Genomic DNA, 27765 nt, shown 5'->3' with positions numbered 1-27765 from the left:
CTAGCAACTGTCACCAAGCCAGACAATCTGGCAGCACATGTGTCACTGACTTGTTAACACTGATGCTTCTAGTCTACTGGTTTTCCCTTCTCTGCTGAATTATTCCTACAGACTTGCAAAATCTGCCAGAAATTTTGCCAAGTTGTGTTGCTTCTTTTCCTCCGAATTCAGAGGGATTTTCAATTAATTTCTTTCTTTTTTTAAGTATGTGTGTGTGCGCGCGCGTTTTTTAAAGCAGACCTACTCAGAAACAGCTGCAGTCCCTAATAAAGAGGTTACTGGATCTCTGACTAGTTTAAATCTAGATGACAGAACAAAACTTTAATATCTGATTTTTCACACTCTGCTCTGGTGATTGAGATAAAATGGAACTTGGATCAGAACAGGGGCAAACCCAAAACCAGATTAATACATTATAAGGCCAGAGGGACACATGGTCATCTCATCTCATCTGACCGCCTGCCTTACAGAGGCTCTAGAATTTCGGCCAGTGATTCCTGCATCAAACTCATAACCTTCAGTTGAGCTAGTGCATTTATATTAGCAAGATCGCTGCCCTCCAGTTACAGACTCCATGTGATGGCAAATCCATCCTGGGCCTAGGCGAGTTGTTCCAATGGTTAATTACCCTCCCTGTTCAAAAGCTGAGCCTCATTTCTATCCTGAATTTGTCTAGCTTCAGACTCCAGCTATTGGATTTTGAAATGGGCCTGAACCAAACCCCTACTCCAAACACCTTCCAGATTTGGGAAAATTGGATTTGGGTCCTAGATTCGCAGCTCAGGCCTATCTCTAAGCAAACCAACAGCAAAGGCTCCATAGCCCATCAAAAGTCCTAAATAAAACTGATTTATTTCACTCAAGTCGTCTTTCAAAACATTCTCCCCATACCTCCATTACAGATGATCAACAGATGCCTTATGCTTCAGCGATCCACAGGAGATTACCTTGTGCATGTTGGTACCACTGACAACCCACCCTGGCTTTGTGACCTCAGAGGTCAGTGGTTACAAGCAATAAGACTCTTTTCTATCCATACAGAATCACCCAACTTAGACCTAGTTATGACAGTTCTGATTCTCCACTCGGTTATACCGGTTTTATGCTGGGGTAGGCATACTGAAGCCAATGCCAGCTGGTCACTACCTGGGGATTCCCTTGTGCCTGGAAACATTCTCATTCCTGGAGGATAGGTCCATCAGTGGCTATTAGCCAGGATGGGCAGGGATGGTGTCCCTGGCCTCTGTTTGCCAGAAGCTGGGAATGGGCGACAGGGGATGGATCACTTGATGATTCCCTGTTCTGTTCATTCCCTTTGGGGCACATGGCATTTGCCACTGTTGGCAGACAGGGTACTGGGCTAGATGGACCATTGGTCTGACCCAGTATGGCCCTTCTTTTGTTCTTATGACCAATCTCTTAAGAAGAGGCCCTAGAGAAGCAGCAGGTAGCCGTAGTGTGTGACCCCAGTTCCCCGGGGGTGACTGGAAGCCCATAGCATGTTGTCCCAGGTGGCTTACCAGGGACTGCCAAAGAGAGGAACAAACAGAGTGTAAGCCACTCGTAGCATCTTCATGTGATGCATCTCCTTGGCTCAAGCAGCGGAGCTTTTCAAGAGCTGGAGCACTTGGCAACCACTGCCATCCATGACCAGCAGGGGCAAGATCCAGAAACGCTCTGTCCTGGCATCACAAGCCAGGGTGACCAAATGTGACTGACAGCTGAGGATGCTGGGGATGATTCAATGCACTAGGGCATAGCACTTTATTGCAATTACCAGCTAAGCTAGCTCTTCACTTTGGCGTTATCTGTTTATTCCTAGCAAGCCCTGTTGTTTTTCAGAACCTGCTGCCAGCCTACTCGTGTTTCTTCAGGAAGACCCAAGCATGTCCCACCAAGGAAGGATGGTCCTGGAATACAGCACTAGACTGCAACGGGAGAGACCGGGCTTCGGTTTCCAGCTTTGTCCCATACTTCCTGTGTGACCTTGGGTAAATCACTTAATCTTTCTGTGCCTCGGTTCTCCCTTTCTCCCACCCTGTCTGTCTTGTCTGGATTGTAAGCCCTTTGGAGCGGAGACACGGTCTGTTATTATGTTTTTGTACAGCCCCTAGCACAAGCCATGATCTTGATCGAGGCCGGTGTTATATACAGGAGGTCAGACTAGATAATCACAAGGGTCCTTACTAGTCTTGGAATCTATGAACAAATACCCCAATTATGTATCTTTTAAATGTCTGACTCTTGCTGGGACTACACGTGGGGGAGATTTTTGGAAGGTGCCTGTGCATGCCTTATAGGACCTCAGGACAGCCAGTTGGGGACACACAACATCCCAACAGGGCAGAATTAAGAAGGGGAGGTCTTTGCGGGGATCCCTTAAAATGACAAGTCATCTGGAAAGCAGCAACCAAGGAGCTGGCCTCTCTCGTGCAAACTTTGTAGGAAGAAAAATTCCTTTATCAGTCTCTCTGTCCCTGTTCCACTGTTGTTGTTTTTTAAAGGAGACCTGTCAAGATTTGCCAGGGCTTTCAGGGGAGAATGCTTATTCACAGGTTTATCAGAGGTGACTTTATAACAGCATCTTGTTTTGGCAGATGGCTGTATGTTGTTTTAAATTTAAAGAGAAAGGCATAAATATCAGTAAAGAAAGAGGGTAATAAGAAAAATATTAAACTGCACAGTGCAAATCCCAAGGGAATTTCTATTGCAATAACTGACCTCCCATATAGCACCATTTATTTCAGACACTGGCAGCTTTATAGGTGCTTGTATGGCTGCAGAAGAACACCAATTTGCCACTGCAGTTTGTTTTGATAACTGAAACTTTCAATAAATCTATATTAAAATCAAAGGGAAAATTAAATAGACCAAAGTCAGTGACACTCGAGATAAGGTAGCACATTACTACACTGGCCTCTTCAGCGGGGGGGACCTGTCTCTTAGTTCAGACCTGGGTCACAAGTGTGATGAATTTTTGTGGACTCAGCTATGTTCCTGGATGGCAGCCAGCATCTCCAGAGTGACAGTGTTTAGGGGAGGTCTGGCATTTCATACAGGACTTCTTCAAGAACGTAAGCCAGGGTCCTTCACAGGGAGAAGGGCCAGCTTTACGCAGAGAGCCAGCCAGGCCGGAGAGGATGGCTCTCTCGCCATTGCCCACTTATTCTCTTCTTGGTTTTAGAGGGACACTCAGCTTGATTCAGGCCAGACTCTTCCAGCCTTAGGGGCAGCCCCCCTGGGGCGGTGGCGAGAACCTGCCTCACTGAGGTCCCAGCTACACTTGACTGTGGGCACCACTAAACCTGCAAACCTGGTGTTGGGAGCAGTGTGGGGGGGTTGTTAAAAAAATCCAAGGGAGCTTTGGGCAGGCAGAAAAGAGTGTCCCTTCCCCATCTCTGGTCTGTGCCCAGGAGAGAGGGAGGGAGAGGAGTGGCTGGAGCACCAAGAGGCACCAGCAGAGGTTGGAGGGAAGGAGCAGTGAAGTTGCCACAAGTATGGCCCGATACTGAAGCACTCCCTCATGGGGGCTGAAGCTGGAGAGGAGCTGGGAGCTCCTTTTAAGACCCCCACCCTGATTCTTTCCCTGTTCTCTTGAAGCAGCAGCCTCCCTACCAATAGGTGCCGCGGCTCTGCTTTCACAGGTGCACGGGAGCCACACAGAGGGACCAGCCAGACCCTCCCAATGCAGGTCCTTCTGGTAAGTGCCGGGGGGGTGGGCAGGGAAGGGCAGATGCCGGGGTGGAGTGCAGAAGAGACAGAGCAAAATCCAGGGAGGGGGCTGAAGGGGAGATGGGGAGTGTGATGGGGCATCTGCCCCACACTGGCAGAGAAGGGGTTAAAAGCAGCCTAGGGAGGCTGCGCACGGAGCAGCCAATCTGAGAGAGGCTGTGAGACACAACCAATCAGGGCCCAGTAACCCCTATAAAAAGAGCTGCCGGGGCAGAGGCTGTCAGTTGCTGCAGGGAGCCCTAGCGGGAGGACTGGGTTCCTAGAGGGCTCAGCTCAGACAGGACAGCTGGGAGCAAGGACTGGGGGGCTAGAGAGTGTGCGAGCTCCTGGCTGGCTGCTGGGACGTGCAGTCTTGAGGCCCTGAGGAGAGGGCGAAGAAGGGGTTGGGGCCCAGGGGAAATGGCCCAGGGAATGGAAGCAGCACTGGTGAGAAGTTAAGGAGAGGTAGCAGGTGGTGTATCCTTGGGGGCAGCCGGTGTAGGAAGAAATCACTTGAGGCCAGAGAGCAGACAGCTAACAAAACCTCCATTTTATTTACAGACACAGAGCTCACCCACCCGGCCGAAACCGGCTGGGCTATCCCCTAATAATCTAACGCTGTTGCCATAGGAACAAAAACCATGACAACCAAATAGACAACAGCAGGAGGCTGCTAGCTACAGGATCCCTGGGCCGGGACCCAGAGTAGAGGGTGGGCCCAGGTCTCCCACTCACCACTGGGGAAGTGTCTAGACTCTAGAACTGAGATACTTCCTGCCCCACACAGCCCTGGAAGGGGGAAAACACAAACAGTGACACGGCCGTGGGCAGAGGACACTGCAGCAGCTGGACTGAGGTGCGTCTGCAGATGGTGATGACGACGGGCGAGGCACCACCAGGAGAGGGCGCACTGGCTAGCGGAGCTAATTCCCGTGACAGCCAGCAGGAGGTGCTGCAGCAGTGAGTGAAACCCGTGACAGGGAGAAAGAAAAGGGAAAAGAGGGCGGAGAGAGAGAGCGAGAGAGGAAATGGGAGAGTGCTGACGCTGGGGGAGAAAGACAGAGGCAGAAAAAGAGAGAATAAAAACGAGGTTGAAAACCGGGAAAGCAAATAAGAATAGATAAGATGGGGGGGCAGAGCAAGGAGGAGACGGAGGCAGGGAGGAACTGATTCTCATCCCCTTTGCACCAGCATGAATCAGGAGTAACTCCACTGACGTCAGTGTCTCCTGTTCTCCCTCTCTCATCCCAAGGGGATGTTCGACTTCATGGAGAGGTGTCACATTCAAAACTGATAAAAGGAACTATTTCTTCACACAGTGAGTAATGAGACTGAGGAACTCATTGCCACAGGATGTCATTGAGACCAATCATTTAGGAAAGACCCAAAAGGAGATTGGATCTTTATATGGATAAAAAATATCGCCAGAGTTATAGTAGCTAATGTTAACCAAAACATTGGAAGGGATAAACCAACTTAGTCAGTATCTAACTCTTAGAGATGCAGCGGAGACCTTCAAGGGGACTAGCTGATCCCACATCTACTGCTGTGGATTTCTTGCACCTTACACTGAACCAAGTGGAGTTGGTCACTGTCAGAGACAGGATACTGGACTCCCTGGGATATGGACCTGACCCCAGCCTGGCAATTCATTGCAACATAGCACATTGGCCTTTGTTTGCCCTGCAATTCCTTTGTTCTTGTGGTATAAGTGGAAAGCAGTTCAGACCCTGTGTTCTGTGGAGCACTGAGCACACTGTCTGAACCAGAACAAATCATGAATCCCAAAGATTCCATATTAAAGCTGGCTGAAAATTTTCCAGTGGAACAGTTTTCCCATCAGAAAATGCAGATTCAACAAAATAAAACATGTCTTGAACATATTGCTTGTCAAATGTTTTAACAGACAATTATCAGAACATGTAGTTTTGGTAACATCAATATGTTTCCTCATGACTTCATTTTGACTTTAAAATGCAACGTTTAAACAAAACATTTCAACTTTATGAAAACGAAATATTTCATTTTGCAAAACAGTCTTAGATTTTGACTTTTTATTCTGATTCAGGATGAAAGCACATTTAAAAATCTCAGCATTTCCTGTAGGACTGAAGTTCCATTTTTCAGCCAGCTCCATTCTATATGATTTCACGCCAAAGGTATTTTAAGTTAAAATCCTACATGCAAAACTGACCCTCCACCTTCCAACAGGTGTGGTTGTGCTTGGGGAGACTTGCTGTATCAGAAGTTTGTTCCTCCAGGAGAAACACTTTATTGTAGATGTTTTTTCCATTTACACTTAGAAGTTCAAGACACGTGTGGAGTCGCTCAGTATTGGGTGGCCTGACGAGGCGTCAGAGCCAGTGCTTTATATGCCGAAAGCCTATTAGTTAAAATACTGGCAAAGAGATTTTGGTGGGGTGGGTTTTTTTACACTTTAAAAAGTCCCATTTCAGAGCCGATGATACCCTCACTTTGAAACACAGCTTTCCTATGACAACATAGCTGTAAAAAGTATTCAACTTTTTTTTTACTTAAGCAGTATTTTTGCTATAGCCATTAAAATATAAAGAATAAACTACACCCAACGGTATAATATTTTTTTTACTAGGATTCATGGTGAAAATATAAACCATAAGGGTTAATCTTTTTTTTTTTCCTGGATGGTATTAGAATGTCAAGATAAAAAGGTAGCCTGGAATGTACAATATGAATAAAGGGTTTTTATTTTATATACTGCAGATTAAAAAGGGCTTTATTTTATTTTTTTTAATCAGTAGAAATCACTGATTGTCTCCCTCTAGGGCCTTGTCTACACTACAGGACTATTTCGAATCTACTTAAGTCGAATTTGTGGATTCGACCTTATGAAGTCGAATTTGTGTATCCATACTAAATACACAAATTCGAACTTCTGAGTCCACATTCACCGGGCCAGCGTCAACTTTGGAAGCGGTGCACTGTGGGAAGCTATCCCACAGTTCCCGCAGTCCCCGCTGCCCATTGGAATGCTGGGTAGAGCTCGCAATGCCTGCTGGGTGAAAAAATGTGTTGAGGGTGGTTTTGGGTAACTGTCATCATTGAACCGTCAATCACGCCCTCCCTCCATGAAAGCGCCGGCGGGAAATCTGTTCGCGCCCTTGTCTGGTCGGTTACAGCGCGGACGCCACATCACTGCGAGCATGGAGCCCGCTGCGATCATCGCTGCACTTATGGCCGTTGTCAACTCCTCGCACCTTATCGTCCACCTCTTCCACAGCCAGCTGATGAGAAACCGGGCGAGGAGGCTCCGGCAGCGCGGTGAGGAGAGTGGCGCAGGCCTCTCACAAAGCAGGGTACACCGGGCAGTGGAGATCATGGTGGCAATGGGTCACGTTCATGGTGTGGAACGGCGATTCTGGGCCCGGGAAACAAGCACAGACTGGTGGGACCGCATAGTGCTGCAGGTCTGGGATGACACAGAGTGGCTGCGAAACTTCAGGATGCGTAAGGGCACTTTCCTTGAACTGTGTGACTTGCTGTCCCCTGCCCTGAAGCGCCAGGACACACGCATGCGAGCAGCCCTGAGTGTGCATAAGCGAGTGGCCATTGCTCTCTGGAAACTAGCAACGCCAGACAGCTACCGGTCAGTAGCGAACCACTTTGGCGTGGGCAAATCTACCGTGGGGATTGCTGTCATTCAAGTAGCCCACGCAATCGTTGAGCAACTGCTCTCAAAGGTAGTGACTCTCGGAAATGTCCAGGTCATCATAGATGGCTTCTCCGCGATGGGATTCCCAAACTGCGGTGGGGCTATAGATGGGACTCACATCCCTATCCTGGCACCAGCCCACCAGGCCAGCGAGTACATTAACCGAAAGGGCTACTTTTCAATGGTGCTGCAAGCTGTGGTGGACCATAGGGGACGTTTTACCAACATCAACGTCGGGTGGGCGGGCAAGGTTCATGACGCGCGTGTGTTCAGGAACTCTGGTCTGTTTAGACGACTCCAGGCAGGTACTTTCTTCCCGGACCACAAAATAACGGTTGGGGATGTGCAGATGCCTACAGTGATCCTCGGGGACCCGGCCTACCCGCTAATGCCCTGGCTCATGAAGCCTTATACAGGCGCCCTGGACAGTGCGAAGGAACTCTTCAACTACCGGCTGAGCAAGTGCAGAATGGTGGTGGAGTGTGCTTTCGGACGTCTCAAGGGGAGATGGCGGAGCTTACTGACTCGCTCGGACATCAGCGAAAAGAATATCCCAGTTGTTATTGCTGCTTGCTGTGTGCTCCACAATCTATGTGAGAGCAAGGGCGAGACCTTTTTGGCCGCTTGGGAGGTTGAGGCAAATCGCCTGGCTGCTGTTTACGATCAGCCAGACACCCGTGCCGAGAGAATATCCCAGCGGGAAGCGCTGTGCATCAGGGAGGCTTTGAAAGCGAGTTTCCTCGCAGAGCAGGGTAACCTGTGACTGTCTACTTGATTTTAAGAGAGCCTGATCATGGGCCTGTGTCTGTATGTGTCCAGTTAGATCTGAGCTCACAAACCCGGTTCTCCAAGTTTCCCCCACTTCCAAAGCACGTTTTAAAACTAATGAAACGTAACAGTACTTAATAATAAATCTTTCGTTGACTTTGCATTTCTGTTTCTTGGTTGAAACATGTAAGCATTCTGTGCTGGGTAAGGTGTGCACTGATGTACAGACCGCTTGTCCAAAACAGGACGGACAGCCTCCTGCTCCTACATAGGTCTGTGGGGTGGGGGACGGTTTACGGTGGTTCTGCATGTAGGGGGAGGGTTGCAGGAATGGGTGGGTTTGCAGGAAGGGGCAAGGGGTGCCGTCTTTGGATAGGGGTTTACATGACGGCTGTGGGCTGTGGGTTTGGGCGTTGGAAGGGGTGAGGGGTGTGGGGGAAGGGTGAGTATCTGCCCCTGGATGAAGGCTCTTTTTGGGGCTCAGGGCACCGGGGAGGATCGTGGCTACGGTCGAAGTGCATGTGAAGGGAAGCCTGCCTTTACATTCAGGGATGGCAGGCACCAGGATCCTGGACAAGCATACACATCAACGAAAGACCCGGGCAGCATACACCACACAGACTGACCCTGGTGCCTAGTGACTGCAGTCTGTGTGTGCCCTGCAGTTGACCCTGCACCCAAGTCTGTACCATGGTACTGTGGGCTATGCACTGCAATTACAATCCCCCCCCCCACACCCACAGAAAGTCTTCTGACACAAGAAACGTGACGGAAACAGTGAGTAACACCAAACCGCTGTTAATAATGTAGTACACAGTGGGGGGTTTAAACTTGGAGTTGGGACTGGTTGATGCTGTAAGGAAAGAACTTGTACAAATTTACAGCGCGAGAGGTGTCTCGAACATTAGCGGTCTGCTGCGGTGCAGGGACAGTTCTCACGGCCCCTACCGCCCCTCCTTCTTGTAACTTTGGGTGAGGGGGGGACAGGACTTCTTGCCGTTGGAGGGCGGTTGCAGATGCACTGCAGGGGGGCTCTCTCCTCCTGCCTGCGGTCTTGCAGAACATCTACAAGGCGCCGGAGCGTGTCCGTTTGCTCCCTCATTAGACCAAGCAGCGTTTGAGTCGCCTGCTGGTCTTCCTGCCGCCACCTATCCTCCCGTTCCATGTGTGTGCGATGCTGCTGACACAGGGTGTCCCTCCACTGTCTCTGCTCTGCCGCCTCCGCTCTGGAGCAGGCCATCAGTTCCTGGAACATGTCGTCCCTAGTCTTTTTCTTTCGGCGTCTAATCTGAGCCAGCCTCTGCGAGGGGGATGCCGGGGCAGTCCGGGAAAGAGCCGAAGCTGTGTGATGCGAAAAAGTAGGTGATTTCCTTGAACACATACATGTTTGCCAACAGTAAACACAGTCTAGTCAGTTTCAGTTAACAAGACCAAAGAGGGAACCAAGTCTCAGGAGATCTCAGAACTAGTCCGAGATTTCGGAATACGCTCTCATTGGCGGAGCCATTGCACTGGACAGCACACAAGCGAGGAGACAGCTGCATCCCTCTTGCACAAAGTCCTGGTAAGCCTTACAGTACATACTGCTTATCAGTTAGTGGTTAGCTGTGCTCTCCTGCTAAAGGAAATGTGCAAAGCAGAAAGGATGAGCCTTTTGCAGCCCCTCCCGCCAGTGCACGGGAACGATCAATGGATGCTTGTTCTCTGTGGCCTCTCGCACGTGGCTGTTAGTCGAGGGTCATTGTTATGCAACCTAATTGTAAACCATTAACAATAGTAACACTACACTAATTGCCCTACTTAGATGCAGTATTTGCAGAACGAGATCACCCTGAGGCGGGTCACTCGTGCCCAGAAAGACAGGATGTTACGGGACGCACTGCACAGACCAGGACCATATGCAGCAATGCTAGTCGAGGCAATGGTTCCACTCTATATTCGGATGTCCTGGCGTGGAAGAGTCTGCTTCCACGGAGCGCCCAACAAGGCACCTCTTCCGACGAACCTCATGCGGAGGCTTTGCGAGGAACTGAGTGACACCTTCGTGGAAATGTCGCTAGAGGATTATTTTTCTATCCCCATTTGTGTGGACCTTCTCTTTATATAGTTTAATATTTAGAATTTTGTAAATACAGTTTCTATTTTTTCTATAACAATGTTACAAAAAATAAATGTTTATACGTGTGTAGCACTTACCGCCTGATCCTTCCCCTGATTCCGAGTCCGGGTTAACGGCAGGGGAGGGTTGGTAGGGGATCTCTGTGAGGGTGATGAAGAGATCCTGGCTGTCAGGGAAAGCGGGAGTGTGTTCGCTGTCACCTGCGCCGTCCTCAAAAGACCCTTCCTCAGCTTCCCCATCGGCGAACATCGAGGAGGAACTGTCCCGGTACACTATTCCGTCCTCGGAGTCCACCGTCACTGGTGGGGCAGTGGTGGCAGACCCACCTAGAATGGCATGCAGTGCCTCGTAGAAGCGGCATGTCTGGGGCTGTGCTCCCGAGCGTCCGTTTGCCGCTCTGACTTTTTGATACCCTTGTCTTAGGTCCTTGACTTTCACGCGGCACTGCATCGCATCCCGGCTGTATCCTTTCTCTTTCATGGCTTTCGAGACCTTCTCGAAGGTCTTCGCATTCCGCTTGCTGGAGCGCAGCTCCGAGAGCACAGACTCCTCGCCCCACACAGCGATCAGATCCATGACTTCCCTGTCAGTCCATGCTGGGGACCTCTTTCTATTCTGGGATTGCCCGGACTCCTCTGCTGGAGAGCTCTGCATCGTGGCAGGTGCTGCGGAGCTCGCCCCGATGTGCAACCAGAACGTCAGATTCAAAGTGCCCAGACAGGAAAATGAATTCAAATTTTCGCGGGTCATTTCCTGTGTGGCTGGGCAGAGAATCCAAGCTCGGACTGCTGTCCAGAGCGTCAACAGAGTGGTGCAGTGTGGGATAGGTCCCGGAGCTACTAAGTTCGATTTGCATCCACACCTAGCCTAATTCGAGCTAGCCATGTCGAATTTAGCGTTACTCCACCTGCCGGGGTGGAGTACCAAATTCGAACTAAAGAGCCCTCTAGTTCGAATTAAATGGCTTCCTGGTGTGGACGGTTGAGCGGTTAGTTCGAATTAACGCTGATAAATTCGAATTAAAGTCCTAGTGTAGACCAGGCCTAGGGCCTGATTCACAGGAGTTAGAGTGGGAGAAGACATAGCAGAACCTCAACCTCTAATCTAGCTTGCTTGGCCCAATATAGGATTGGCCCTGACAGGACATTTCATTGTGCTTTATTCAGTCTAGTTTTAAAAGTATCAAGCCATAGGGCTCTGACACTTCTCTGGGGAGACAATCCCACAATCGAAGACATCGCACTGTTAAGAAGTTTCCCCAGATATTCATCCTAAATTTTCCTTTGCTCAGATTTATCCTGTTCCTTTTAGCTATGCCTCAGTGTGTCACCCTAATCTTTCCTCTCCCTCTTCTGTGCTTACACCCTCCATACATAATGGGAAGCTTTTGTGTTCATGCAGAGGCATCCCTTACCCAAAGTAGACAGAGGTAGCTCCTTTAATCTTTTCTAATCCCTCCAACTCGCCAGCCCCTGATCGCTTGGGCTGCTCTTCTCTGAACTACTTGCCACAGGTCAGTACCTTGCAGCTAATGTGGTGCCCATCCTTGACTGCAATCTACCAGCTGTGGTCTCTCCATTGCCATGCAAGGCGGGACGCTCGGCCCTGCTCCACGACATGATGCTTCTGCGTCTGCAGCCCCCAAATCACATTGGTCTTAAAGAAACAGACCAACAAATAAAAAGGAGCTAAGTGCTAAATACACCCAGTTTTGCTAAGAGAGGAGGAGGAAGTAACAAGGAAACCATCTACAGATACGGAAGGTGCAAACCCTGAAAAGGGACAGGAATTATGTTGTGGGATCCAGGGAGTGTAACTAGGAGTAATGGGGTAAAATTAAGGAAAAGAAAAATCATGTTGCCATCGCAAAACATTTCCTCACGGAGAGATGTACGTGTCTGTGGAATGGCCTCCCAATGAGAATGGGGGAAGCCCTGTTACTTGGGACTCTCCGAAATAAACGAGATTGGACACTAGAAAATATTAGGTACTGGTCCCTGGGTGATGGCCTGGACAAGCCAATGTGTCTCTTCCATCAGCCACCTGTATATTTTCATCATTGTTCGTATGCTGGGGTTTACCAGTGTACTGTGTGCGCCTCCTAAGTGCGATAGTCCATAAAACCACCAACCACACCGTTAGTTCTGTATTGTTTTGCATTTCATTGTACCCTTTAGTACTGGTAGACACTGGACTTTTTGAAGCAAGGGCCTGTTGGTTTGACAGATTTTGTAGCGCACAATGTACATTCAGGGGAGATTGTTATGCTCACCTAGTCTGGCATAGGCTTCCTGCATAGCACAGGAATTTCACCCAATGATTCCTGAATTGAACCCAAAAATCTGCAGATGAACTAGAGCAGATATTTTACCAAGACTCCTCGTCTTGATTTAAACACTTAGCTACGTACATTCTCTCCTAGTGCAAAGCACCACAGAGTCCCGTCACAATGAACAGTAAGCTCAGCACATGAGTCATTGGCCAGAAATCTTCCTGCACATTTTGTGGTCCTCACACAGCCTTAAGAAGTGCACCATCCTGCATCCCAGCCAGGCAGCCATTTTGCTGAACCGCATTCACTGTGGGGTGCCCTCTACCCCTGGCACCAGTCTCTGCCAAGCTTGCTTCGGCAATCTTCCTCCACTCATCCAACCCATGTGTCCCACACATTCAAGTTGTCTTTGTCTGATTGTCTCAATAACAGGTATCACTCCAGTTATGCAGTAAATTTGTGTGAACTATAACTAACGGGCAGCAATTGCCTGGAGCATTTCAATTCGAAGGCAAAAAGCTTCCTAGTGTCCTGTTTCTTTAACGTCTGTGTCTCTGAGGCATATAGCAAGAAGCTGAAGACAAGAGACTGCAGCAATTTCATTTTACACTTGCTGGTAATACTGTTGCTTCTCTAAATGTGTCTGGGTGTCACGAGTCCCTTTCTATGCCTGATCTCTAAATGTTATTTAGCATACCTGGTAGTCATACTGCCCTGGTATTTGAAGCACTCAACACACTCCAGTGCCTTTTCAGATCTGTGCAGGAATACCTTTGCCTTTTCAACGGTCTTAAACATGATCATGGTCTGCTTTTTCGTGTGATGCCTTTTGACCTGACTTCTTTGCTTCCACCACTACTCTCTCTAGAAATTGTTGCAGCTCTTCTTGCAATGATCCAGTCAGGTCAGAATCATTGGCGAAGCACAGATGAATAATTGTTCGTCCATTGACAGGTACACACCTTCATGTAGGCTTCCATCAGCATCTCTTCTTAGGATGCCTTCAAGATAACAATTGAAGAGGGTTAGTGAGAGCAAGCAGCCCTGTCTGACACCTACCCTAAAGTCAAACCAACTGTGCTCACCCCCCAACCCCCAAAGCTATCGCACTCCCATAGAGATGTTCAGCCTTATTACAGTTACACCATCTACTGCCTGCTGCAGGATTGCCTAACGAGATTTGTGCCATATGCTGTCAAATGCTTTCACAAAATCCACGACGACATGGAGCACCTCCTATTGTTCTCCAGCACCTTCGTGCATAGCACCTGCAGACTGAATTATTCCTCCACTGTCCCTCTTGTGGGTCTAAACCCAGTTTGTTCTTCGGTCAGAAAGTTCTCTATCTTGGGAACAATTCGCTTGAGGGTGACGGGTGACAGTATTTTGCTACGATGTGTCAATGAGATTGAGTGGTAATTTCCAGAAATAGACACTTTCTTAGAGTCCAAGGCCAGAAGGGACCATTGTGATCATCTAGTCTGACCTCACATATAACACAGGCCATAGAATTCCCCAAAATAATTCCTAGAGCGTATCTTATTTTTATATTCTATGAAAGAGGAACCATCAGGGATTATGTCCAGGTCTTGAGCCATCTTCCAGACTCCCAAATCACATTGACAAAGTTTGCGGTATGCCGAGATGAGTGCCTTGCCACCACTTTTAATTAGCTCTGCGGGTGTGTTGCCCACTCTGGGAGGTTTATTGCTCTTCAGTGTCTTCACCGCATCCTCAACTTCCTCAGTCCTAGGAGGGAATTCATCGGGATAAGCTGAGCTTCTTGTGTTGATCTTCTCTGCCTCTTCCACTTCCAACTTAGAATTCATTTCACTCACATTATTCAGTTCCTGGCAACACCTACCCTGAGTGTTGGGTGAAATGGTATTTTTTCTGACAGAGAAACCTTGCAGTGCCATAGAAACCTAGTCATGGTAGCAGCCATTGCTGTACCCACTCAAGTCTCCCCATACATGGTCTTTCTCATAGTACCACAAGCTGCCTCCTCACTTCGACTGGAAACATGGTTCTGATTCCGGCTCTCAAGTACCCACTGAACTGATTGTTTTTGAACTGAGTCAGCACATGGGTAGTTAAAACGAATCCCCGCTGAGTCTGTACATTTTGATTACCGGGCAAGGAGAGCCTAGAAAAACAGAGGGGGTGAGAAAGTTCTCAGACCAGACCACCCTGATGAAGAGGAGGGGAAAAAGATAATGATGTTTATTGGGTTGTCTGACAAATATCTTTCAATTAGGAATGGGCGACAGGGGATGGATCACTCAGTGATTCCCTGTTCTGTTCATTCCCTCTGGGGCACCTGGCATTGGCCGCTGTCAGCAGACAGGATACTGGGCTAGATGGACCTTTTGGTCTGACCCAGTATGGCCGCTCTTATGTTATGTTCAATTGCTTTTGGGATTTCTTGTCTTTTTTTTTTCTGGGGTGATTGTACTCACTGGGCCAGAGAAACTCTATACCATTTAAAACCTCTGTACTATTTCACCCACTACCCCCGTAGCCATGTGTTGCAGGCAGCCCCCAAACTTCTGGCCAAAGAGAACTGGGTGGGAATCATTAGTGTTACTCCTGAAGGGGTCACTGTTGAGCAACATGAGGCACTCAGGAGGGCTGAGTGTGTTGCTTTCCCTTCAAAACAGCCCTCCGCTGACAGCCAGAAGTAGCTGTGCATGATGACAAGCCATCATTAGCATTACCAGGGTGCTACTCTGGTGATGTGCACAGTATAAATCTTTAGAGAAAGAGAAAATCATCTGCCAGCAAATGTTTAAACCAATATATTAACTGAGTCATGGATACAAGAAACACCAACATGAATATAAAAATGTATATTGTGAATATTAGTATTCCCCTAGTATGTGTTCAAGTTGGTTAATGAGTCCCTCCAGTGGTGTTAGTAACTGAAGGATTTGGGCTGGCACATTATTAACTTGTTAAATAGAAAATAGTGATACAAGATTACTCAACATGTGTATTATAAGACATTCAGCATAAGCAGCTTTAAAGACCTTGCTTTTTAAAATGAGGTCATACGGTGTTATGCTGTGAGCCTGTAAGATCTCAAAGCTTAATTAGAGTTGGGTAGGTCAGTCCCTGGATGAGAGACTGTGACACAGGGATGTCCAGAGGTGCCCAGCAGGCACATTACACGTATGTCTCACCAGTTTCTCGATACCTCACCGTAGCGGAGGGTCAAGTGTGGTCTCTGCCAAAAGCTAAGAACTAGCAGATTGTCATGGTTATGGGAAGCTGTTTGCATGGGAAATATTTTACGAGACATGTGGAAAATTCTGTTCCAAAGCTGCTGGAGATGAAGCGTGTCACGTGAGGCGGATCAGGTCTCAGAGTTAACTTCACGAAGAGTAAGAACAATCCAGATCTTTTGACCCAGCCCAACCCTGTGTTTACAGTCTGGACCAGATGCAGGCCTGAGCGAGCATCTTCAGGCAGAGAAGCCCAAGGAAAGGCGCTGAATAGCCTCGGGGCTGAGCCGAAGTTAACGAAATGCCCTGGTGATGAAAAGAGACGCAGAGCCTGGGATTGCCTGAGAGAAGAGGAGAAGGCACAAGATGTTATCCATTACAGAGGCAATGCCCTGCCAAGGGAGTGTTTTGCGAAAAGTGGATCCCAGCTCTCTGGACTGGATCAATCAGTGGGTGAGAAATACTTTATTAGGCTAGAATGGAACTTCTTAAGTACAGGCTCTAGATTGCATTTTAGGTTTTTCTTTTACCTGCAACATTGTCTCCAAATCCTTTTACTGGCTTCTTTTTGAAGCTTTAGCTCAGGCTTTGTCAAATAAATTTCTGTTCGGTTTGATGGTAGATGTGTCCAAGAGCCTTGTGCGAAGGAGAGTGCTGAACAGAGGTGAAGACAGTAAACAGAGGTGCACTGCTTCCACACAGGCAGCGGATCGATGCCCAGAAGACAAGGGACTGGGCACTTGAGTGTAAATTGCTAGCCTGCAGTGGGAAAGAGCAGGGCTTGTGTTGGCCCCGTGTGGAGCGCGTGTGTTAGCTGCAGCTGGTAGCTTCAGGAGAGTTTTCCCCAGTGGGCACAGACGAGACTCCCTCATGTCATAAGCAGGTAACAGTGATTCACCTCAGGACACCTTGGTCAACCCCCAAAAGTGCACAGAGACCCAGGGAAGAACAGCATGAAGCAGAGCTGATCCTTGGTAGGCAGCACTGTTCCTTCCGGATCAGTGCTGAGTCAATTTCCCAGCCAGCGGTAGGCAACTCTGTGCTACTGCAGGCTCCATCTTCTGGATAACGAGCTCCCAGCCTCTTCTTGTCATTAAAGATTCCCTGAGACAGGGTGACTTCTGACCAGTGTGACATACTGTACCTCAGGGGAGTGTCTTGTAGCCCCCCCGTCCTTATCCGTCTATAATTGTGATCTTCCATATAAAGCCGGCCAGGTGAGGTATCAGGGGAAAGGTTATGAACTGCCAAAACCCCCTGTTCTATCTAAATATGTGACTCATTAATGCATATCAAGTTATGAGGATTGTGTTGTAGGGTTGTCATTAAAACATGCTGTAAGTTGGGGAATCAGCCAGATACTAGCGCCCCAGAGACAACAGCAAGGAAAGTAACCAACACCCGGCATCCTTACAGGTTTTTAAGGCCCGGCTTGACAAAGCCCTGGCTGGGATGATTTTAGCTGGGGTTGGTCCTGCTTTGAGCAGGGGGTTGGACTAGATACCCCCTGAGGTCCCTTCCAACCCTGATAGTCTCTGATTTTTTTGATTAGCATTAGGGTCAGTGTTACTCAGTTCTAGTTTCTGATGTGAGTCTTACAGGGCATTCAAAATGGCACCCATGTATATTTCCATATTATCCGCAGTCTCTGGAGAATCTGGGCAATTAACAGGACTCTTCCAAACTACCCTTTCATTGGGGGAGGGCATACCACATATCTGCGTAGCCACGACCCTGTACTCCTCGAGATCCACTGCTATGGTGGTGCCCAGGGTAACTGCCTTATGGTAACGGCTAGGAAGATCACTGGTTAATGATTTATTCAGAGGTGTTATTAGTAAACAAAAGACAAATAAAATTAAACCGCCAAATTGTGTCGTTAGCAAGAATAGTCAGCAGAGTAGGGGCTCACCCAATGCAGCATCCTCCTCTTTAATCAAGACGCCACTCAACACGTGCCTTCAAGATATTTTCCCCTTCCTAGAGCCAGTTTATTAACCTAATGAGCAGTTTCTCAAAAGCAAGTTCCCTGCAGCCAGGTCACAGCCCCTGGTGTCAGGTCTCCACAGTCCTCCTTGAAGATCGCACCTAATAGCTCTTCAGTCCAGGCCCTGGGTCACGTTGTCCTTCCTCCTTTGGTGCAGTTCCCCCCCAGGCCGTCTTCGTTGGCTGTTCCTAGCAGCCTAGTACAGCCCTTGGTTCCAAGTGAGACTTGCCAGGAGCAGGCTCCTGCTCAGTGCGGGCATCCCTGCCTGGGAGCTCTCCCTTTAGCCTCCCTGAACTAACGTCCCCTCATACTTCGTGAGTCAATCGGGGGGCTGCCACCTGGGAAGCAGCTAGGGGAGGCTGAGCCCAGCACCCTTAAAGGGCCAGCCTTAGAATAGGTGCACTGGGAGGAATGTGCACCCTGGGATCAGTGCCATGTTCCAGTCAACGTGGTGTCCCTTGTCTCTTGCATTGCAAACTCTTTGGGGCAGGGACTGTCTCAAGTTCTCTTTGTCCAACACCCAGAATAATGGGGCCTTAACTCTGACTGGGCCTCTGGTAATACAAATTACTAGTAATCCACAAGGTGTCACCCACCAGAAAGGTCTTCCCTGGTCCATGCTCTACAACGGCTTAACTAATCAGGCACATGAGCTGTCTGGCATCTGAGGAGGCCCTGGTGTGGGTCTTCACTATATTACCAGTGCCTTGTGATTTGCTACAAGCTTGTAATTACCAAGACCCTACAAATATCTGGTGAACCTCCTGCACTTTTATATGCTCACCAACAGCTCTCTCTCAGCCACCTGAACGAGGCGCACCCAGGCAGAACAGTGTCCGCACTGGCACACTACAAGGTTTCAATCACCTCTAACTGAAAGAGCACCCCACCCAAATCACAGCTCTTGGCATTTGCTGAAATGGTTGTGGCCTTTACGTCACAAAAGCTAGTTCTTGGGGGGAGGCGGGTCAATACATGTGGGGCTTTTTTTAGATCCCTGTCCACTTCTCTCCATCCCATCCCCTCTGCTCCATAGGCCAGGCCAGAGATGTGCACCTAAAATGGCACCACAAGAGGCCAGGGGAGAATTTGTCTGCCTGGCGCTGCTCCCACACAGTGCTTGATGCAGGTGGCAGGGCCAGCACATGTCAGGGGCATGTGGGGCTTGTCCATCGCTCCCACTGCGGTGGAGATCTTGGGACGTGACACAGCTCATAGGCAGACCACAGCAAGCTGCCAATCAGAACGACCTTCACAACTGCTACGTTCTCGATGCAGCCACCAGGGTAAATTAGGAGTGGCAAAAGGTGACTTAAAGCTTCCCTCGTCCCCCTCGTTCACTCCTTGTGCTGCACCTCCAAGAGGCACATTAGTGAACTGGATACACTAATCCAGTTAGAAGGAGTTAACCTTAACATGTTATCAACACCGTGCGTTTACCTAACAGCCTCACGTCTTGTATTACAGGAATCGCTTTACTCAGCACAGTTTAGGACAGGAAATACAGAATAAAGTTTTCAGTTGCAAGAGCAGTGAGTTTCTGGTTGTGATGGGATCCCTGGGGTGCAGCCTGGGACTGTGGGACTGCTGTGCCTCCTGAACTCTCTCCAGCCTGGGCTGTCTCTCACAATGCCTTGCTAGTGACCAGCAGCAAACCCCTCCCGGTGCTGTGATCACTCAGCACAACCGCATGTGGAGACCCACACCCAGCTGGATTGCATGAATGCTGCCAGAGCCACTCATGAATCATTGGGAAAGGCACCAGCCCAATTCCCCCCAGCTCCCAGCACTGTACCCCAGGAATATACCATCTTGCATTGCTCAAGACAAGCAGTGCGATTATTAATTGGTTCACCACTACACCAGCCTTTGCAAAACCTGAGCAGATTTGCCACACATTTCAGGCAAACTCGCTGCTAAAGATAAACAGTAAAACAAATTTTTGACTACAAAAGATAGATTTTAAGTGATTATAAGTGATAGGCAAAAAGTCAGAGTTAGTTACCAAAATAAAATAAAATATAAACACACAGTCTAAACTCTCAACCCTGTTAGACCGGGCAACAACTAGACTAAACTGTTTCTCACCCCACTGGATATTGCAGTTTCTCACTGCACTGGATATTGCAGTTTCTCACCGCACTGGATATTGCAGTTTCTCACTGCACTGGATATTGCAGTTTCTCACCGCACTGGATATTGCAATTTCTCACTCCACTGGATATTGCAGTTCATAGTACACAGATTTCACCCTTGAAATCTGGGCCAGTCCCCTCAGTTGGAGTCTTCAAAGTGTCCTTGTTGCTTGCAGAGTAGGTGGGTGAAGGAGAAAGGCCAAGCCTGGGCCCCTGTGTTCAGTTTTATACTCTCAGTCTCATGTGCTTGGGGAGCACAAGTCCAGGTCTGTCTGATGGGCATTGCTGAGTCTCCAGGCAGGACTGAGCAATTCCCCTGGTGCGGCCTCATGCAGGTGAGTCGTCGCATTGTAGCTCCCTTGCTGGACAATGGCTGTTGATGGTTGTTTGACACCCGCCAGCTCTGAACTCCAAACTCTGGAATATGTTCTGATTCCAAGTATGTTACTGTCAGGCCTCACCACATCCGTGGGAATGGACTGGCGGCGAACAGTACAACTTGCTACAAGAAATAGACTCCATCTCAGCTCTGCTGAGCTATTGGCCAACTCACTTGTCAGTCACTGGAGTAAGCCCAGCTCCACTGTCTCTGAGCTGATGGACTGGAACAAACAATGCTGCCAACCTTGGAGGGAAATCTTCATTTTAAATATCTTTGCTTCAATAGGTATGAGGCTGAGAGCCTTATGTTTGATATCTATGTCCACACTAGCCCTTTTGTCAATCAGGGGTGTGAAAAAAACACCCCCTGACCAACAGCAGTTTCATGAACAGGAGCGCCAGGGTGGACAGCGCTACATCAGTGGGAGATGATCTCCCATCGCCATGGCTACTGTCGCTCATTGGGGACAGTTACCAGTGCCGCTGTAAGGTCCGTAGTGTAGACCAGTGGTCTCCAAAGTGGGGTGTGTGCACTCCAGGGGGTGCGCAAGAGGATCCTTGGTGGTGCGCGGCAGGAGGGTTTGGGGTTTTTTTTGCTTTGGCAGTTCAGGTGAGAGTTCGAGTGGCTTTTTTTTTTTGCTTCGGCAAAAATGGTAGAGCCGGCGCACCAGGGGGTGAGTGCTCAACATTTTTTACTGATAGAGGTGCGCGATCAAAAACATTTGGAGACCACTGGTGTAGACATAGCCAACGAGGTCTTAAGCTTTCTTCTTTCATCATCAAAATGATTCTTTGTATTGTGATAGTGCCTAGAAACGACATTCATGGATCAGGCCCCCATTTTGCTAGATGCGTACAAACAGAGCGAAAAAATGGTCCCTCCTCCAAAGAGTTTACAGTCTAAGCACCAGACAAGAGGCAACCGGTGGGGACAGAGAGACAGAGGAGCACAGTGAGACAGTATTGGTCAGCATGACAGGCAGGGGGGGAGAGCTCACCCGATTCCCAACCTTTGTCATGTTTTCGAAGGCATTACAGCAAAGGAGAGTCTGGAGGAGCCCTTGCGGATACTTGTGGGGAGCACCTTCCACGAGGAAGGAAGCACAATTGTTTGTCCCCACTTTAAAACAGACACCCCCCGGCTGTTGGGATTGAACCTGGGACCTCTGGAGGTAAATGCATGAGCCTCTACTGCATGAGCTAAAAGCCACATAGCCCTTAGCTAAGGGTGTAGAGCAGACTCATTAATTTTTCTCTCGGTGCCACTAGATGGGACAGAGCACCATACCCAGGAGGTGTGTGGGTTACATTTGAAACATTTAACAAGTAGGTGGTGAAGGCTGGTATTTTTGGCTGATTGGAGGCAGGAGTTGACATCTCAATAGTGTCTGAGAGATGACGGGCAGGGTGAAGGACCCTGAATGTGAAGACAACTAGCTTATACTTTATGTGATGGAGCAGCAGGAGCCTGTGGAAGAAGGCAAAGAGTGGAATGAAATGGTCAGTGATTAGCTAGGAAAATGGGTTTTTGCACCAGCATTTTGAATGGATCTGAGCCAGGCAATACTGCATTTGTCAAGGGCAAAGAAGACGAGATTGTGGTAGTCAAGTTGTGAGACGATGAAGGCCTGGGTGAGAGTTTTAACAGTGTGTATGGATAGCAAAGGCTGGATGAGTATTAGCCAGGGCTTCTCAAACTGGGGGTCGGGACCCCACAGGGGGTTGTGAGGTTATTACATGGGGGGTCATGAGCTGTCAGCCTCCACCCCAAACCCTGCTTTGCCTCCAGCATTTATACTGGTGTTAAATATATAAAAAAGTGTTTTAATTTATAAGGGGACTTCACACTCAGAGGCTTGCTGTGTGAAAGGGGTCACCAGTACAAAAGTTTGAGACTCACTGGTATTAGCAGTGTGGCTGAGTTGGAAAGGCTGTATCTTAGAAGCATAATGCAGAAAGAATTGGCATGATTTAGATCTACAGAGGGGGCCAGATCAAAAATGATACCCACATTATGGGTAGGGCTGTACTAAATTCACGGCCATTAAAAATACGTCACGGATCGTGAAATCTGGTGTCCCACAGTTAAATCTGGTCTTTTGTGTGCTTTTACAATATAATATACAGATTTCATGGGGGTGACCACCGATTCTCAAATTGGGGGTCCTGACCCGAAAGGGATTTTCAGGGGCGTCACAAGGTTATTTTAGGGGGTCACAGTATTGCCACCCTGACTTCAGTGCTGCCTTCCGAGCTTGGCGGCTGGCCAACAGCCACTGATCTCCAGGCACCCAGCTCGGAAGGCAGCACCTCGCCAGCAGCAGCACAGAAGTCAAGGTGGCAATACCATACCATGCTACCCTTACTTCTGTGCGGCTGCCTTCAGGGATGGGCAGCTGGAGCGTGGCGGCTGCTGACTGAGGGCCCAGCTCTGCAGGCAGCCGCGCAGAAGTAAGAGTGGCAATACCACACCAGGCCAGCCTTACTGCTGCTGGTGGTGGCTCTGCCTTCAGAGCTGGGCTCCCAGCCAGCAGCTGCCACTCTCCGGCCGCCCAGCTCTCAAGGCAGCACCCTGCCAGCAGCAGCGCAGAAATAAGGGTAGCAGTACTGCAACCCCCCCTACAATATTCTTGTGACCCCCCACAACTCCTTTTTGGGTCAGGATCCCGTGAAAGTTCAGATTTAAATACCTAAAATCATTAAATTTATTATTTTAAAAATCTTATGACCATGAAATTGACCAAAATGGACTGTGAATTTGGTAGGGCCCTAATTCTGGGCCTAAGTGACAGACAGGGTGGTCATGTCCCCAATGATTGAGGGAAGAGGGGAGGAGGGCAGCCTAAGGTTAATCTAAGCTTAGGTCAACAAATGAAGCTCTGATTGTTCAATATGTTTCCTTTATTAATATATATAATCACAGCTGTTGTCACTGATTCTAGCTGCACTCCAGCAGCCTCCACGGCTGAGTCTGATCAAGGTACTCCGTGGAGAACAGACAGCATCTTCAGCTAGTTTGAGAAAGAGTTGAATTGTAATACGAACATAGCAGCAATGGTGCTCGCACTACCGACATAGTGAAAGGAGAGAGTCCTGCTGAGAAGAGTCCGAAATCTCACAAATAGGCTCCTGCACTTTTGAGATTTCTTAATCAAAGTGAATCCCCTGGACAAAAGCCTCTCCAAAGCATGCTGCTGACCAGATCTGAGTGTGTGGTGATGACGGGTGTGTGGATCCATCATTTGCTATAGTTTTGGTTAAAGATTGTACAGAAAAAAAGGGGGGAATATGTGATGGTTTGTGTGCTGTTTCTTTAAAACTGTGGCAGGAAGGAGCTTGGGCAGGTTCTAGGCAGAAAGAAGAGCTGCCGTAAAGCAGAGGGACAGACAGTAGCTTCAGGGACAATATTACTTTCCATATTCTAATATGGATGAAAAGTCCTAGGTTCCTTAATCCCCAAGGACCTGAGGCAAATCCCAGCTGCCCTGCAGTGTTGCCAACTCTCACAACTTTAGGGCGAGTCTCACCATATTTGGTCTTTTTCTCAACCCCCCCACCTGCTGGAGGCCTGGGGCAGGAGGGAGATTTTGTTTAAGTGTCTAGCCCTCCTGGTGAGAGAAAGAAAAGTTTGAAAACCCTAAAGGCTCAAGAACCCGAAGGCAAAGAGAGAGAAACGGACCGTATATTCAAAGTCTCATGGTGTCTGAACATGTGGGGTTGGCACCACCAATGCCCCCATACATGGTGCCAGTGACCCCCAAAGCTGGGACCCCGATTCCTGGCTATGGGCCCCACACCGCCCACAGGACCTGGTCCCACTGCCCCCCATGGCCGGGACCCCGATTCCTGGCTATGGGCCCCACACCGCCCACAGGACCTGGTCCCACTGCCCCCCATGGCCGGGACCCCGATTCCTGGCTATGGGCCCCACACCGCCCACAGGACCTGGTCCCACTGCCCCCCATGGCTGGGACCCCAATTCCTGGCCACTGGCCCCACACCGCCCACAGGACCTGGTCCCACTGCCCCCCATGGCCGGGACCCCGATTCCTGGCTATCGGCCCCACACCGCCCACAGGACCTGCCCCACTGCCCCCCATGGCCGGGACCCCGATTCCTGGCTATGGGCCCCACACCGCCCACAGGACCTGCCCCACTGCCCCCCATGGCTGGGACCCCGATTCCTGGCTATGGGCCCCACACTGCCCACAGGACCTGCCCCACTGCCCCCCATGGCTGGGACCCCAATTCCTGGCCACTGGCCCCACACCGCCCACAGGACCTGGTCCCACTGCCCCCCATGGCCGGGACCCCGATTCCTGGCCATGGGCCCCACACCGCCCACAGGACCTGCCCCACTGCCCCCCATGGCCGGGACCCCGATTCCTGGCCACTGGCCCCACACCGCCCACAGGACCTGCCCCACTGGCCCCCCAGGCCCGGGGCCGCCCCGCCAGCGAGGCCTGGGCTGGGCCCTGCGCCCCCCAGCGGCGGCGTCGAGCCTCGGTCCCCGCCCCGCCGCTGCCCCAGCCGCGCGCGCCCCGCCGGGGGCCGGGACTACAGGCCCCAGGATGCCGCGCGGCGCGCGCCCCCGCCGCCAGCCGCCCGCGCGGCTGCGTCCGGGTCGGCGGGGAGGAAGCCCCGCCCCCGGCGGCGGGAGCGGCCGCTCCGGTTGGCCGGCCGGGCTGCCGCTCAGAACGGGGTCGGGGGTCAGAGTGCGCGGAGGTGAGTCGCTGGCTTGGGGACTCGTGGTGCCGAGTGTGGGGGGAAGGGCTGGCGCTGCCCCCGCTGTAAACACCCCGACGGCTCCCGGGGGCGGGACGGCGCCCGGCGGGGCCCCAGGGGCGGCGGGCCCGGCCGGGGGGAGGGGGCTGCCCTGCGCGGGTGGGGGGCAGGCCCAGGCCGGCCTGGCGGGGACGGACCGGGACCCCCGCGGCTGGGCCGGGGGCTGCCCTGGCAACGGGCTCGGGGCCGGGCCGGGCCGGGCCGGGGAGGGGCTGAGCTGGTTCTGTGCCCGGGCGGCAGGAGGGGCGGGAGCGTTTGGGGGGGGCTGGGCTAGCGGGGGGTGGGGGTATCTCGGGCTGATAGGAGCGGCGGGCAGCAAAGGGGGGAGGGGACGAGCCGGTCTCTCCCCCGTGGCTCAGGCCGGCAGCGGGAAGTTCGCCTGCAGCAGCAGCCCTGCAGCGGTGTGCAGCACGGGGCATTCTCGCCGTGCCTGAAGTGGAACATCTCCCTGCGTGGCCCCACGTCTAGGCAGGCAGGCAGGAAACTCTGGGTCTGGTTACGGAAGAGGGGCCCAGCATTGTGGCCCAGCGACTGTCACCGTGTTTCAGTTCTGTGTTAAGTTGGGCCTCTGCTCCCTGGGCAGTTGCTTGTTCTTCAGTAGAACTATTCGGACTGTGGCTCTTGTGGTCGCTCCCCAAAATCGTCGTCTGGTTTTGATAAACTACTGTTAAGTCTTTGGGCAGCAGAAAGGGGGCTCAGTGGTTTGAGCATTGGCCGGCTAAACCCAGGGGTGTGAGTTCAATCCTTGAGGGGGCCATCTAGGGACCCGGGGTAAAAATCTGCCTGGGGATTGGTCCTGCTTTGAGCAGGGGGTTGGACTAGATGATCTCCCGAGCGCCCTTCCAACCCTGATCCTCTATGCTTCTAAGTTGATTGCCCACTGAACTGACTTAAAAGGGGCAAGAAATATTAATAGGGATTTTGGAAATTCCTTTTGGGGTTTGGAGGTTCTGAAAGGGAATGAATGAGGGAGTCAATAGTTTGACTTATGAGATTACACTGATTGCGCATCTTCTGAGTGTGAAAGAGCTTGAAACTCAGGAGTGAACTTGAGAGAGTTGAGAAATACAGTGTATGTTTACTTGTTGTGTGACTGGTCACATGAATTTCTCCTCTCTCCCTTTTCTTGCTCTTGTAGTGTCACAGGTGTTTCTCTTAAACAGCATGAACAGATGTTGTGCCTTTTTCCTGATACTCTGTTGTAAGCCTTATGCCTGGTAGCTTTACATGGCAATGGGGCATTATTAGGAAATAAATCCAATGTAGACTTGGGTTTCTCTTTATTTCTTGGACTTCTGGTTTTAGAAATAGTGGATTGATGACTTCAGTTTCGTCTGGCAAAGGGCTGGTCTGATTGGTTAGATTGCACCATATCTCAGCTCAGAAGAGATAAAGAAGGCTTTAATCAAATGCTTTGGGTTGTGGTATTTCTAAAAGGACTTGGTCCTGTCAGACACTGTAAGCTGCCCATTTTGAATGGTAACTTGAGGTACTTAATAGTTTTGGTGCTCTGTGCAATACTGTGGAGTTTCATAGCACTTTCATTGTAAACTTGGCAGTATAAGATTTCACACCAAGAATGGTTTCTTCTTAAATAAACAGTGTGTTAGAAATCCAAATGGTTACTCTTTAGGGTGGAGGTGGGTGGTGGAAGTGACTTCAGATGTACGTTTGTACCTTAAATTGTTACGTTTGGGGTGGGTTCTCTGTAACTGAAATTTTGCAGGCTGTTAATTTATACTGTAGATGAAATGCTTCTATTGTTCTCGAGAGACCTTTTTCATGGCAGTTTCTTCTCTGAAGCATAGGTTGCTCTGCGTACAATAACGTGTGTGCACGCATTCATAAAAAAGCTTCATACGTGCATGTAGTCAGACTTGATTCTCACCAAAAGTAAGAAGACCGATTGCATTAAAAAGAAAATGCTAATTGGTTTGGACACTAATCAAAGAAGTCCCTGAATAAGTGTACACAGATTGAGATGACCTTTATTTCCATAGTTTTGAATGAAAGATATTTAGCTGGGACTTGATTCCTTTAGGAGGATTGCTATAGCTGCTACAATGCCTATCTTGTTTTGGCTGTGTTACTTTTAGTAGGTATTGAAGTTTTCCTTTGTTTAATCTAGGAAATAAAGTTTTGAAAGACATTTGGCATGTAAAGTTCTTGCATTTGCACTTCCTCTGTTTTGATCTAATAATAACCTTTGCATGAACTGCACTGAACCTGTACAGCATATGGGAATGTTGATTCATGAACTAAATCTGAATGGGAATGGACACCATAAACTATATTAATTGGTGACTATTAAACAAATATACATATTTCCGAGTCTGCTATTGGGTGAGAAGGACACATAGTTGCTGCAGGTGGTGGTCCTGGAGAAGTGCAATAGAAGATGCTTTCTGTTGGTTCTGAACCATTTCCCCAGCATAGGACTGGGGGTGCTGTGATACTTGGGGGAGTGGGATGCAGTTTTGTAGATGAGAGGTAAAACTGAGGTCTCTGACCATTTTAGTCACTAAATATTCTCTGAGACATTTTTTTTAAACCTAAGAATAGAGTGGTTAATGATGCTGGCCAGATTCCAACTGGGTAATTGCATTGTGTCTCAGAATCTCTCCTGCATTTTCAATTGGATAAGGATTCTTCACTTCCTGTCCTAAATTTCTTGGCAGTATAACTATGTACT

General features: G+C 49.6%; 1 protein-coding gene across 3 annotated transcripts in view; it reads left to right on the top strand.

Moving 5' to 3' along the window:
- The first annotated feature begins 24922 nt into the window (after window positions 1-24922).
- Window positions 24923-27765, top strand: part of ERI3 (ERI1 exoribonuclease family member 3) — a 216894-nt gene continuing 214051 nt past the window's right edge. The window contains exon 1 of one of the 3 annotated variants that reach the window (XM_045026467.1): window positions 24923-25013. The gene's annotated coding sequence lies outside the window, so the exon portion shown is untranslated. Of the gene's footprint in view, window positions 25014-25048; window positions 25079-27765 lie in introns of those variants that run through there. The other 2 variants (XM_045026469.1, XM_045026470.1) reach the window with 2 other exon arrangements.

The sequence above is a fragment of the Mauremys mutica genome, chromosome 8 (assembly GCF_020497125.1).
Source record: "Mauremys mutica isolate MM-2020 ecotype Southern chromosome 8, ASM2049712v1, whole genome shotgun sequence".
Classification (NCBI taxonomy): Eukaryota; Metazoa; Chordata; order Testudines; family Geoemydidae; genus Mauremys; species Mauremys mutica.
Note: the sequence above shows the minus strand (reverse complement) of the source record. Positions and strands in the feature narration are given on the sequence as shown.